This window comes from Lemur catta, chromosome 13 (assembly GCF_020740605.2).
Source record: "Lemur catta isolate mLemCat1 chromosome 13, mLemCat1.pri, whole genome shotgun sequence".
Taxonomy (NCBI): Eukaryota; Metazoa; Chordata; class Mammalia; order Primates; family Lemuridae; genus Lemur; species Lemur catta.
Window position 1 is genome coordinate 77,943,711 of NC_059140.1, and position 15,298 is coordinate 77,959,008.

A 15,298-nucleotide genomic window follows, 5' to 3' on the forward strand; every position below is an offset into this window, starting at 1 on the left:
AAATGTGAACGTTCCCAGTTAGGATTCAAACAGCCATCAAAACTAAGGGATTGTTTGGTGTCTCTTAAAATTCTTGTGTGAGTCACGATGGCTGAGTCACCAGCCCCCAAATAATACAAACATGAAATGAAAACATTGCCTTCCTCACTCTAGCAGATCTCACCAGCTCCGAGGGAGAACAGGAAGGAGCCCCAGGCCTCTTAGGAACCTCAGCCCCCCAGGTAGGAGCTCCCAGGACACCCAGTGGCTGTAGAGAGAAATGGCCTCCTGAACTCGGCCTGCGAGGGGCTCCAGGTAGCACTGAGGGAAGTCTGTGAGGGTGCACAGCTATCAAGCTCTTTTCCAGGTAGGAAAGCCGAGATCCAGGCTGAGAATGGCTTTCCCAACCCCACATCTCTAATAGGTGGTGTTGGCACTTACTTCCCATAGATCATTTCTACCTGGGAACTCCATGCAAACCAGCCACTCAACACTCAGTGGTGGAGCGGTGTCAGGGGACTATGGCTGACAGGGTATTTGCATCTAAATGCAGTGATTTTCCCAGTTTTATTATTCACCCCTACATGGATCCTCGAGTACTGCACAAGGCAGTATCCTAGCTCTGAAACTCTTTGCAAACCTACCTCCTCTAAAACCTTTTCTGAATTTCATGATTATAAAAGGCAAGGAAACAAAAGTATTCTTGCTACTCAGACATAGTGTTTTATATCTAAAATAAAAATATCACCGAGGGAAATAACGTCGTGCTGTAGGTACTGATAGGTCTCATAAGCTCAAATGAGATGCCAAAAGAGACTTTATTTTTCAGCCCGAAGAGCAGCAGGCGAGGAGAGAGACTCCAAGGGAATTAGGAATCAGAGCTGTTATGCAAGGTAGAGGGGAAAAAAAAAAAAATCAAAAGCCAAGGTTCTCAGTCCCAAAATATCCCTACAGGAAGCTCCGTGGAACAGTTTTCCATGGCCACAGGAGACACGTCTGTGAATAATGGGCTGGGCAGGGCTGGAGCCCAGGAGTCTCGGAGGAACCAGGCAGAGGCTGCGTGGGGCAGGTGCGGGGCTGCCCGGCCACTGGAACGCAGTCGTGGGTCCAAGGCCAAGACACTGAATATTTATATTCTGCTTATAAAATGTGCCTTTTACTGAGAAACTTCATCACATTCTACTGTGTGCAAAGGGTTCTATAAAGTCCCATCCTTGACATTTTCCATCTCTCCTTGTCACCGGGCAGCATCCACGGAGATGGCTTTCACTTGGAAACAGGAACGCAGGGCGCCCGGGCGGGGACTCCTTAGCACGTACGTCTCACAGGATGGATTAAAAAGAAAAAATATGCATATGTATTAGCTGCCTGTTTTCAGTAGTAAGGACTTTGAATATGAATGCTGGTCATTCAAAATTTAAATATAAGCTCGAGTTTAATGATAACCAAGAAGTGAAGATCTGAAGATCAAACCGTGCCCCTGAGACCCGAGATCCATTCTTCCATTTGGGACTGACTGCCTTAGGGACAGAGACCCAGGGGGCGTCGAATGCCCGGTATGATGTCAGTGTAAAAAGCTATGCCAGAATCAGCTTGGAAAGTAAGCCACACTATACCTGGTTAATAAAAACCCATTTAATGAGATTTTATCTTTTGTAGGCGTGACTCACCAGACCTCTTAGAAAAGGATTTGAGTGAGAAGAAAAAAGGTCAGAGTTCAGTCCCCACATCCAACAGTAATGTGTATATACAGTTACCAAAAGACACACAAGAATGTTCATAGCGGCTTCATTCATAAAATCCTCAAACAGGAAACCCAAATTTTCATCAACAGTACAATTAATAAATACATCTTGGTACTGCGCAATGGACATGTATACAGCCGTAAGAATGAATAAACTATCACTACCCACACATCATGGGTGAACCTTGCAAACATTATGTTGCGTGGAAGAAGCCAGACACGAGAGTACACACTGCATGGCTTTATGTATTAATAGCATAAAACACAAAAATAGGCAAAACAAATCTACGGTGTTACAAGTCAGGATAGTGGGCACCTTCCTAGGATGGAAGTGTGACTTGGAGGGGACACAAGGATGGTTTCTGGGGCTGTTTCTTACCCTAGATGCCAGTCCCTGAGTATTCACTGCGAGAGTCCAAGCTTTTCTGTTGCATGTGATGTACTCCAGCAAATGTTTTTCAAAGAAAACCTAACACAGGGCTCTGGACAGGATTTATTATGAAACAGGGTATAAAATGCTGTATATTTTTTACAAGGTAGAATTCAAATTTCAAGGAAACTTGTGTCAGGTACTATGCCAATTCATTCTCATAAATCACTTTCTTTAATTGTTCACGCTGCCCATTGAAGTGGATATTATGATCCCATTTTCCAGGTTAGGAAAATGAGGCTCAGAATGGAATAGGTCATCTGAGACCACACATCTGCTAAGTGGCGGATCACCCTAATGAGAGCTGTGGTCTGTAGCGCCCCCTGATTGTGCTGAGAGGGGCCGGCAGCCCAGTGAGGCTGAGGGGCTGGAGTCAGAGCACATCACAGGAACCCTATGGCTCAGCTTGGTTTTCTGTGAAGTGCAACAATGACCTTCCCCCCATGATATTTTATAGGAATTGCTTAGCCATACTTCAAAACTAAAATGAAGCGTTAGCATCCTTCGGTTGAACTTCTCAACTTCCCTTGCACATTGATTTCATTTCATTGCCCTTTGTCATAAACCTGATATTGTTTATAGGGTCACTTTATACATTAAATTTCTTCCCTAACAACAGTTACTCTACAGTGTTTGTAGCAGTTAAAACAAGTCGTATTATGTGACCCACCCAATTCAATTTAATAACCTTACAGCTTTGTTTAGGGCATTAGATGTTTTTACTTCATAGCAAATTAAACTCAGATCAAAACATGTTTATCCAAAATTGCCTGTTTCCAAAAAGGTCTGGCTCATAATAAAAGGTGCACATAAAATAAAACTGAAATACACAACTTAGTATCTCATGGAAGGAGAAGAAACTCACTGAGGATGATACAAAGGCCACAATTGAATACTAAATTTAGCTCCAAGCTTTCTGGGAGATAAGAAGGACACAGATCTCCTTCTCTGACAAAAGGAAATAGATCAGTTAGTCAAAGAAGACAGTTTTCCAGATACAAATTTCCAAGTGGCATGCCAAGGAGACTTATACAACTTTGTCAAAAGCATTGGCGATGAGTGATCTAAATTATATGCAGAGTGATATTCAGAAGTGTCATCTTAAGAGGAAAATCTTACAAACTCAACAGCCCTGGGTTTTATTTTTAGAGAATGAGTTCAAGGGAAAAAAACAAAAGAATAAAGGAGAAAAGAGAGACTTTGGATTTATAAAGGGAACACAACTTATTCCTCCTAATGGTAACTTTGTACCATTGACCGGCCTCCCCCCTTCCTCACCCAGCCTCTGGAAACCCCCATTAAATTCTCTACCTCTGTGAGATCAGTATTTGTGGATGCCACATATGAGTGAGATGATGTGGTGTTTGTCCTTCTGTGCTTGGCTTATTTCATGTAACACATGTCCTCTAGGTTCACCCATGTTGTCACAAATGACTACGGTTAACAATAATGTATTATATATGTCAAAATTGCTACAAGAGAGGATTTTGACCCTTCTGGCCATAAGAAATAATGAGTGTTTGAGGTGATGGATATGACAATCACCCTGATTTGATCATTACACAATGTATACATGTATTGAAACGTCATACTGTACCCCATAAATGTATACAATTACTATGTGTCAATTAAAACTTAAGTAAAACTTCAAACAAACAAACAAAGGCAGCAGAGGCCCCCTCGGCCCCCAGACGGTGTGGCTCTCGCAGTAGGGCCGGTCTCAGGCCCAGACACAGGTGGCCACTCAGCAGTCGGGGCCGGGTACTGCCCGACCCCCCCACTTCCATGCCTTAGTTTTCTTATCCAGGAACAAATGGAAATGACAGTACTTCCCCTGACCACCTCATGGCTACAGTGCTTGTGAAAGGTAAAATGCTCCGTCAGTGCAAATCCATCGTCTCAGCTCCAGCAGAGCCATCAAACAGGGAAAAAACCCAACCGTGTTTCCCAAGGCTGAGAAGCAGATATAAAGGTTCAAGTGGGAAGGCAATGATGAAGTCCCGGCCATTGTAGAAAGGGCCCTGGGCCACTTTCTTCAACGTTGCATGTTCACGGCGCTTCAGTTCCAAAGCAAACCTGCTGCCAGATGAAACTGTTGGTTCTGATGCTCGCAGTCACGGAGAGCAGAGACAAACGCACCTTCACGCACGTGCCCTGACTCCCGGTCTCAGAGAACTGCTCACACATGGGCGTCTGGTGTGCGGATCACCAGGGGTAACTTTAAGGGCGGAACTTTTCAAAATGTAGTACGCACAGATTTAATCCAAAGAGCCTGATGAAAAGGGAAATTCCCGAGTGTCAACCCTAGAGGGGCTGCCTCTGTCGGCCAACAGGGGGGCCTGGGAATCTGCATTTAATCAAGCACTGCCAGCTGATTCCGTCACGTGTGGTCTGAGAACCCCACATGAGAAACACCACCGGGAACTCACATGTAAAATAAGATGATTTTGTTTAGATTGACAGTGGATAGAATGACACAAATGTCGTATGAAAATATCCATGTAAATATATCTTCAGCTGGGCTGAGCGGGTAATGAAGCCTCCCAAGATGTATGTCTCAGTCAGTAACGCTGCTGTCAGCTCGGTGGAATGGAACATACGCAAACTCATTAAATCTCAAGTATGTTTTTGGTGCTGGCAGGGTCCTTCCTCCCCTTCAGCGTATGCTACCCAGGAAACATCCCCAAGAGCGGAGAGAGCCTGTGTGGACTGTGGACTCTGTCCGCTCCCCGCTACCCAGTGGCGCATCACTGCTCTAGCTGCCTGCCTGCCATGGGCATGTGCCCCTCCAGCCAGCAGGGCATGGTGCGGCCCAGAGGGACAGGGAGGCGGGCACAGAGTGCAGGTGCTGGGGTGGCGAGTGGTGTCTTTTTGTGATCAAGCACCCATGGGCTTCCGCTGTCTCAGCAGCAGTGGTCTCTGCAGCTTGAGAGATTCAGGAAATCGTGTTTTGGCAACCACAGAGCCACTCAGGGAAAAGTGTAGCTCCCAGATTCTGGTCCTGACTGTTGGATGATCACACACACACACACACACACACACACACACACACACACACACACACATCACACACTCACGTATACACATCAAACACACAGAGTCTTGAGTTCACTGGAAATTTCCAGGTTGGAATCTCTATGACTGTCTGCTTAGAGGAAAAGAATATGCTTTTCTGAAGGATCAAGTCCTCAGTGAATTTTAAGTGCCCACATTTCATGTCCCTTGTAACTGTAAATGAGGGAATTTTGTTTGTAGCTTTATGCCATGGGGAAAGGACGAAATGTTGGGCAAGCACAGCTCACTGTGAAAGGTCACATTTTTGTCATTCTGTGCTGATTCATAGGGATTTTCAAATAAATGCCCGTCCTGACTACACTGGAGAGGACAGTAAGTGGAACGAATGAAATCACCCTCCAAATAAGGATTGCCTGGAGAATGGTAAATGGCAGATCGTAACTGCTTCTCAGCCTTGGGAAACACGGTTGGGTTTTTTCGCTGTTTGATGGCTCTGCTGGAGCTGAGACGATGGATTTGCACTGACGGAGCATTTTACCTTTCACAAGCACTGTAGCCATGAGGTGGTCAGGGGAAGTACTGTCATTTCCATTTGTTCCTGGATAAGAAAACTAAGGCATGGAAGTGGGGGGTCGGGCAGTACCCGGCCCCGACTGCTGAGTGGCCACCTGTGTCTGGCCCTGAGACCGGCCCTACTGCGAGAGCCACACCGCCTGGGGGCTGAGGGGGCCTCTGCTGCCTTTGTTTGTTTGTTTGAAGTTTTACCTAAGTTTTAATTGACACATAGTAATTGTATACATTTACTTTTCCTTCATCTCCCATTCAGTTAGGGTTTAAAATTCCCATTAAAAGCAATGGAGCTTATCCATAAGCCTGCAGGGCAAATACTATATCCCTAAAACTTAGGAGTAACAAAAGAAGTCACAAAACTGTCCTCAGAAACCTGCTTTCTCTCTCCCGGCCCACATGCGTCCACCGCAGCCTACCCTCCTGCAGCACAGAGGACGCCACGGTTCTCCACGGTTCTCCGGCAGACGTGCCCGAGGGAAGACGTGCCTGTTCCTAGAGTCGGTCCACCCACCTCCAAACCTGAGACACACCTGCTGCCTCTGTGTCCCACCCACCACCCAAGAGCAAGGGCTTGCCCATTACATCTTCGAAATAGGCTGTGAGGCAACATTTTCCAAATAGGACGGTGAAAAGGTGAAGCCTGTATGTCACATCCATTAAGACTGACCTTTCTGACTCATTCTGACTCCAGCCGGCCTCTGCAGAGCTGCTATGGTTTCCAAGCCCTCTGCCCTCTTCTCCGCCTGAGAACGGCTTTCCTTCACCCGACTCGGGCTTTCCTTCCTCCCCCTTAGGCACAGCGTGACGGTGACCTTCTCCTCGGTTGATGAGAATAAACGGACACCCTGGCCCACCGCCCACCCTGACGGCAGCCCCCTGGCCCCGGCCCCCCTCGCCTCCCTTCTTTTCTGCTCTCTGACTGGTATTTTCCCACCAAATTTGGAGTTATGAAAATAAGAGAAAAAAGAACCAAAACAAAGCATTTTCTTGACATTACCATATGCTAGCCCAATTCCATGTTTCCAACATCTTTAAACCTTTGACCTACAAGCTATTAGTCAAAACTGACACTGACGTTTTTGTTTAGCGTCATATACTAGATGGCATCTTTTACGCCATGTGGGATTTTCATTTACACCTGACATTCTGATTCTGAGGCATTTATCTTGGGCGTAGGCATCACGGATTATGCTACTCTGACCCTGGCCAAAATTTATCAATGGAGAACATGGGGAGAGGGGGAGGAATAAATAACCTTTTCCTCCAAAACTCAGGTTGAAAACCCCCTTATTTTAAAAATCCAAGTAACCTATATAACAATGAAATTGCTAGGAGATTCCACAAAGAGAACATGCCACCTTTTATTGTAAAAAACAGGCTTTTCGAATTTCCCAGTGTGATTTTGAGCATGCTGTGGGTTGAACCAAGCTAAGTGGATAAACTTGAACCATTTCAGCTGCGTCCTACCCCCATCCTAGGCTGTTCCTATAGATAAGCACACAGGTCGCATTTGTGCTTTGCTATATTCGTTGTTTCAAAGCAAAACTGCCTTTGTTGCTTGTGTCTACATGGGGCTTTACTATTAATATCTGACCTACCTGCACCGCACCCCGAGTTCTGTTGCTTGTTCCCCACCACGTTGGCGGGTTTGCCTCTGGGGTTTCCAGCGGCCACAACTAGAGCGTTGCAGCTCGTGCTGGGCTCTCTCGCAATGGGCCAACCGTAGTCTCTAACCTCAAACAACACGGAAGAGTTTTATAAAGGAATTATAAAATTAGCAAAGGTCAGAGAGAAGAGACTCAAAGTACTAAAGGATTTAAAATTGAAGTGTCTTGAAGTCCCTCTTCACCTTTCAACCGGTACAATCTGTATCCATGACAGAGAAACCCTAGTTGGATTTTCTTCAGGTAATTTCCCTGAATTAAAACTGAGCTTGACAAGATTGGTGCCCGCTGGCTTTGTGTTCTAGATTTCTGTCTGCCCATGGACTCGACGCCTCTGTCCACTCTCAGCTTCCGTCAGCAGTGTTGTGGGGGGAACTTCTCCCCAGCCCCGTGTTTGTGCCCGTGTGACACAAAGGTGGAGTTATGCTGGGCTTCTCTTCCTGCTGGTGCTGTTGGTTTCTCTGCTCTGCACTCTAATTCCTGCCTGGCATACTATTAGAAGAGTGTGGACCGACAGACAGACAGACTCAGATGTGTTTCAAGTCTTGGCTCAGCCAAAGGCAGGCTGGTGAGGCGTACAGGGCCTCGCTCAGAGTTTGCCGAGTGGTGAGCACTTGGCAAAGGCTGTCTCCCTGCCCCCAGCCGCCGCCCCAGGACCAGGTCCCAGCATGTGCCCTCTGCAGCACAGCTGGAGTGCTGGGCATTCGGTTTGGCCACCCAGTATCTCTACTCCATCTGTCTGGGGGATTTCTGCTGAATGGGTTTTAGTGGAAGTTTAGGAAATTGCTGTTGAAAATGCTCATCTGAAAATGCTAGTTGCACCACAAAGTGCTTGTGATTGGCCAAACAGATTCTAGTCTTCAGTCTTCCTTGCTTCTAGGGCAGTGGCACACGGCCTGGGCTCCACTGATCAGAAGACCCTCACTCTACTAGTGACCCAAGAAGGAGAGGCTGGGCTTTAGCCTCTCTTCCATGGGACAGTGCTGGAGGTGACCAAAAGGGTATTTCCTGGGGCAGAGGTGACAGCATTAATAACTGTCCCCAAACCGAGTTCCGGTGCAGAAGACACAGGACCAAAGCCAACTACAGAACATACCCCAGTCCTAATCACACACATGATCGGGAGAATTAATAAAGGCAAAGAAAGAAACGTGCAACTTACTGCTCCCTCTAGTCGACAGGACAGCGGGAGACACAAGGAAGAATGAGCAGGGCAAAGGCTAAGAACCTGAGTGCTCGAGGCCCAAGACGTCCTATTGAGAACAAGAAAGAAAAGTGCCCTTCTAGGAAACTTGATAATAAAAGGAACCTAAACAAGTGGAAGGCCTTGCCAAGTTTTAAATTCTGATTTGCAAGTTGAACTATCTAACCCCCTTCTGTGTCTTCTGATGATTACACTTGTGAGAAGTTGTGAATGAGCTTTCACTCTTTGGGAATGACGCCAAAGAGTGGGGTTTCTACCTACGGCGTCTGCTCCCACCAGGCTTTTCTCCTGCCGGGGAGGTCTGCAAGGGGAGCTGTCAAAACCAGTTTGGTAAATGCGCAGTAGCTGGCGCTGACTAGCAGCTGCAGCCACAGCCGGGTGCAAAGGCAGAATTTAAAGTGGAACAATCAAGAGATTGTTTTTAGAACTCTGGTGACATCATACACCGTGAACCTTTTATTCATTGTCTGCATGGGACAGAGAAAGAAAGGGTCACTAATTACAGAGAGGCAGATCGGGGAGCAGTCTGGATTTCATAGGAGAAGCTTACCCCCTCCTTGTCCGTGGTGGTGTAAACAATAACCTTTTTTTAATTGTCTCTGATAAAGGGTGCACGAGAGCTGGAACCCTGACAACCAAATCGCTCTCAGTTCCCTCCCTACGTCGCTGGGCTGCCTCTGTGGGCTGTTACCTGGGATGAGCCGCTTTCTTCGGATTCGTATGCTCACGTTTTAAGCCAAGATTAGAATTACATACTATTGGTCTTCAGAGGCTCCAGGATTCTACTCAATTTTTCAGTGTTGTGCTTCCTGATTATAACTGGTAATTCCTGAGAATTTAGATCAGAGGTCAACAAACTCCAGCCCCTGGTCCAAAGCAGCCACGCCTGTTTCTGCAAATAGAGTTGTACTTGGACATGCCATGCCAACTCATTTCTCTGTTGTTATGGCTGCATTCATGTAACAACGGCAGAGTGGAGTTGTTGCAATGGAGACCACGTGACCTGCAAAGCCTAAAATCTTTACTGTCTGTACTTTACAGAGAAAGTTTGCTGACCCCCGAGTAAGATGCTGTCTTGCTTCTCAGGGCTAAGGGACACACCTCGATCAAATGATGTAGTCACACATCCTGCTTCTCTGGTACTAACCAGATGCTTGCATGGGATGAAGCAGACCAAGAGCTCTCTTCCAAAGCCAGACCACCTTGCAATTCCAAAGGTGACCAGATGGTTGGAATTCCAATGTAGTTATAGAACTGAGGGAACTAAAATCCCATTGGCTCAATCGAGGAAGGATTTGCTTTTGTAGATGAGGATCTGAAGAGTGGAGTGTCCTGTGGCCCTTCCTGATCACATTATAGCAGATCTTGGGTTTTAAAATCCCCCCAAAGACCAACCAGAGTTTATATTTGTGAGAATCTAACTTAGTGGTTGTTAACCTTTCTTTGGGGGGGAGGGGAGGAGCAAGAGTTCTGAAAAATGACATATACACAGACATCTGCAATTTCACTGACAACATCTGGAGGTTTGTCAACCCCTGAACAAGCTAATCCATGAACCCCAGATTAAGAAACTTTGATCAATTTTTCTGTTTGTTGTGGGAAAAAACAAACTAAAAAGAGTACTAGTCAAAGAACCTGTTTCCAGTTAGCTTAATTAACAATTAGTAAGCACTTACTTGGCAATTAATTTAAAATTGACAGCATTTACTAAGTGCCAAATAGATGGTACAGATAATAATGTTATAGGAATTGAGGAAAGAGATTGCTGTTGTTTAGTAAGGGGAGAGCAGTCTTCACAGAAGAACTGTGATTTGTCTACAATCTTAAAGAACAGCCAAGTTCTAGACAAGCAGAAAGAGCAGGCAGGGCTGAGCTACAAATGTCTTCAAGACTCGGAGAGTTCTCAGCCTTGGGTGTCTCACCTGTGGGTCCCAGGCAAGGGAGCACCTAACACATCCCTAAAGGATGGTCACCTAAAAGAAGGTCTAGATGTTTGTCTCAGATTCTACATTGCAACTATGCTGTAAGAAACTACACTTGTCAAGAAACTCAAACCCACTATTATCTGAAAAGGCTGTTTAAATACTCTTTTTCCCACTTCCGTATCTGTGTGAGGCCAGATTTTCTTCATATACTTCAACCAAGACTATATTGCAACAGACTGGTTAAACGCAAGAGCAGATAGGAGACTCCGGCTGTCTTGCCTGTGACTGCTTAAGCAGTAGATCACGGCACGAGTGACACTGTGCCAGCTGTAGGCTTGGCTTTTTAGAGGACTGACAGGTAGCTTCTGCTCCTGCCCTCTGGAATGCTCACTGCTAGTACTCTGCTGCTCAGACCCTGCTGCCGTGCCGTGAGAGTCCCAGGCCACGTGAGGAGCCACGTGTAGATGCCATGGTCAGTGTCCCCAGTGGAGCGTCCAGCCCCCGGGCAGCACTCTGGCAGCCGGGTGAGTGAGCTGTCCTGGACGCTTCCACCCAGTGAGCCTCTGCATGGCAGTGGCCCCAGGTGACATCACAGGACTGGAACCGCGTAAGTGACCACAGTCAACACACACAACTCTGGGGAATAATAAAGTGGTTGCTTTAAACTATTGAGTTCTGTCTGGTTTGTTATGCAGCCATAGGTTAAAAATAAATATATATACATATCATTTGGAGAAAGATTACTTGAATTGATGAAGGGGTGGAACAGCTCTCCAAATCACATTATCTATCCAGACCTATGGGATCCTCTGGACGTGAACCGACACCGCGAGCCCCAGACCCGGCAGCGAGCATTCAGCACTGAATGACTGGACCCGGCCAACTTGCTGGAGAAATTGGTCTCTACATTGCATTTGATCCAGAGCACTAGGCACTGTGAACTTTCTTTTCCATTATACTTACACAATAACTGTGTTGAGAGGGACAGATTAGTAGGTTATGTAAAGGAGTTCCCCTGGGTTTGAAATTTAGATTGTTGATTTTCCCACTCCTATGTTCCCTTCTTGCCCAAGACCATAATTCCAAGAATTTCCCAGCATCATTCCAAGAGTCTAAACAGTCTTTTAAACAGCTGCTAAATGTTGATGGTCTCATGATTTCTTAGAGGAATTTTTCTGTGGGTGGGGGAAGCCACTGCCTATGGCTCGAAATCAGATGTTGAAAGTGCACCCACAGCAATGAAAGGAATAGTGCGGAATCTTCAGAATTGCAGGGCAGAAAAAGGGTTTCCTCTTCCATAAATAAGGACTTGGTACAGCAAACTCTGATTGCCCTCTTCTTTTCTGTTTAGTAAAAATACTTTTTTTTTTTTTTTTTTGAGACAGGGTCTCACTCTATTGCCCCAGACTAGAGTGCAGTGGCCTCATCATGGCTGATGCAACCTCCAACTCCTGGACTCAAGGGATGCTCCTGCCTCAGCCTCCCAAGTAGCTGGGACTACAGGCACGCGCCACCACACCCAATTAATTTTTTCTATTTTTAGTAGAGACGGGGTCTCACTCTTGCTCAGGCTGGTCTCCAGCTCCTGAGCTCAAGTGATCCTCCCTCCTTGGCCTCCCAGAGTGCTAGGATTACAGGCGTGAGCCACAGAGCCCAGCCTTTTAAAACACTGGTTCCCACCCTTGTCTTTTTTTTAGAGACAGAGTCTCCCTCTGTTGCCCAGGCTGGAGAGCAGTAGGGCAATCAGAGCTCATTGCAGCCTTGGACTCCGGGGCTCAAAAGACTATTCTTGATGAATGAGAAAAGCGGACTGGGTGGCTCTAATAACCAGGAAGTCACCTAAGTCTCCTGATTCCCCTTTGACACATTTCTCCTGGCACTGCCTTATGAGGCTATGATCACACGGGTTGAACTGCAGGACTCACCTGCCACGTGAGGGATGGAAAGGCAGCCAGGGCAGAGGTGACTTGATCAACACACTAGCTTCTGCTTCCCTCAGCAGGCGACACCAAGCACTGACACTGACACTGACACTGCCAGGTCCCCCCTGCAGGTGGGGCAAGGCATCCAGAGCCTTCCCGAGCCCCATGGAATGGAAGCCTGAAGTGGCTGCTGTGAACCCACGTTGTCCCTAGTGTCTTCTTGCACATCAGGGTTAACGGGAGTAGTCACTTTACCAGTCTGAGTTGAAGCCAGCAGGTTAGCAGAACATTTTGGGTGGGGGAAGGAGCCAGAGAGCCTTCTGTACACAGATAAAATTAGTGTACCGGGTAAGGGGAGTGGAGAGTTGGTCCCTGACACCATGAGGATCTGGCCATCCACAGTCACAGGGAAGCCCCAGGTCCCCTTCTCGCCCTATCAAAAACCAAATATGAAGGAGCTGCTCAGTAGCTGCCTCTCAACTTGACTGTGGGCTTTTTTTTTCCCCAAAACTTCACTGCTTTGGGTTTTCATTTTTATTAGATTTTGTAAACTCTATGTTCTGAGTGGTTTTGCCCAATGTGGTGGCTTCTCCCAAGGTATGGAGTGGTCTTGCTCTCAAATGATACGGTCAAACCTCGCAGGGCTGGGGACTTCCATCTGTCACCTAATGTCAAAGAACTTGGGGTAAGCCCTGAGTTAAATGTCCTTAAAAGATTAACTTGATGTTTTGTGGATCTAGAAAAAAATTGAATTTTTTGTCTCCATTAAAAGTATTACATTACGCAAACCTTTCCAACCTACCCAAGATGAGTGAAAGAAATAAATGAGTCAAACACTCCCTGGCCAGGACTTTATCAAACGCCCCAGTGTTCCCAGTTTTGGTGACCTAGAAAACAAAAATATTAAGTCTTAGACATACTCACTCAACTAACTGAGTTGTCAGAGTGAGAACTAGAGCCCGAGCAGGGGCGAGCCACCCGGGCAGGGCCACCCTGAGCCAGTGAGTTCATTTAGGTTCACTCGTGTTTAAAAGTTTGGTCCCATTTCAGGGCAAGCTTAGCCCTCAAGTATAAAGTGATTTTGAAATTCTTCTGCTTGTGAACTGAATTTTCTCATGTTCCTGAAACTCTAATGTCCTATTTTCAACCAGAAGTCTCCGTACGCTCCATTACTATAAAAAGCAAACAGGCAAACAACCTTTCCTTGCAGTCAGCTGCCCCTGTGAGCAAACAAAAGGAAACCCAGCATATTTGTAATGACTCCTTGCGAAACCGGCAGATGCAGAGCTGAACCGACTCCAACAGCTTTCCACTTCCTGCTACTGCCATATGAGTGATTGTTAGGACACAAAAATACCATGTGGACTGTTAAAAGAAATTATCCAGTGACACTTGTTAAAGTACAGTGAGGAAGACTTTATTTAAGACCATTGTCATGGGTACAGGGACCACGGCAACAGGGTCTTGTAGCGGAGGAGAGAGATCGGGTTTGACTCCAAGTGCAGCTTAGGCAAGTGGGAATTTATAGCCAGGGAGCAGGGTGGGGTCAGTGGCTAGAAAATCACTAAGCAGAAACATCAGGGGTCGGGGGGATTCTGGCTGGACCACTCTATCAGGATTCTTGCTGAAGACAGGCCAGGGTGGTCTGACATCACCTGGGGGACAGTGGAGGGTGATAGATATCGAGGATGGAGGGTTCTTGCTACACGGACTAAGCAGTATTCTGGCTGTAACTGGATTTTACAAGGCGGTACACGGATAGGTGCAGCAGAAGACTCAGAAAGCCTGACTACAGTTGGGCCAAGCAAAGAATCTTTGTCAGAACTCAGAACACAGAGGACAACTGTGGGTAAAGAATTATCTGAAAATGGAAGGAAAAGTAACCCAAAGAAGCGGCTCACCTAATGATGCAGCTTTGAATATGGTTCGGAGAATGTCTTAGAAACCCAGAGGCCAACCAGATGTCCAAAGTCAACATCCTCCAGTCTAGAACACACTGAAGAATGTTGCATGTAGACGTAAGAAAGGGAATTTTCTAGTGTGGATGGAGCATTGTTTAAGGAAGAGAGAAGGTCCAAGATTATAGACTCCACAGGGCAGGTCATGGTTTTAGCCATTGTTTTATCCACAGTGCCTGACATGGTAACCAGGACCTAGTAGAGGCTCAATGTATGTTCATGCTTTGACCTACTTTATGGTAGAAATCTCAGTTATTAGAAACATTACTTTTATCAGATTTTTCACAGCTTGAAGGACATTTAATTTCTTAGGTCACTTAATATTTATTCATTTTGCTCATTCAAAGTCTGTTAAGCATATGTCTGGATGTGTTTTCCCAACTGTCCTGATATCTGGAGGGACCTGGGAGAGTGGACACAGTTACTGAAAAGGACAATGTCTCGTTGTAAATCAACACATTGGAATTCTGGCTTACAGGACTCGTTAGCATGGATGGTATGCTAGAGTTCAGGCAACTCCAAGGAAACTGATATAAGTGAGTTTCTGAACAAGCTACGCTAACAAAAGACCTTGGTCTATGCTAAATGCCCAAGAGACTGCCACAGCCTGAAGCCCTGCCTAAGCTGCGGGCCAGTCCCAGAACTAGTGTCCACGCTGCCCACGAAGGGCTGCCCCACAGGCAGCAGTTCTAATTGTGGGCTAAATCCATCAACCAACCAATCAATCACAACTAACTAAATAAATAAACATAAGCTTGCAAACTGTTTGCTACTTTGAACGGTACAAATCATTGAGAAATGGAGGGAAATGCGGCAAACCGGTGACCATGCAGGCTCTGGAGACCAGAAGAGTAGGACTGACTTTGTCTGGGTTGTTACACTGTGGA

At 46.3% G+C, this 15,298-nt stretch overlaps 1 long non-coding RNA gene across 1 annotated transcript in view; it reads right to left on the reverse strand.

Moving 5' to 3' along the window:
* Positions 1–778: 778 nt before the first annotated feature.
* Positions 779–15,298, reverse strand: part of LOC123649188 — a 50,045-nt gene continuing 35,525 nt past the window's right edge. The window contains exon 2 of the long non-coding RNA XR_006738891.1: positions 779–1,300. This is a non-coding gene — a long non-coding RNA (uncharacterized LOC123649188). The remainder of the gene's footprint in view (positions 1,301–15,298) is intronic.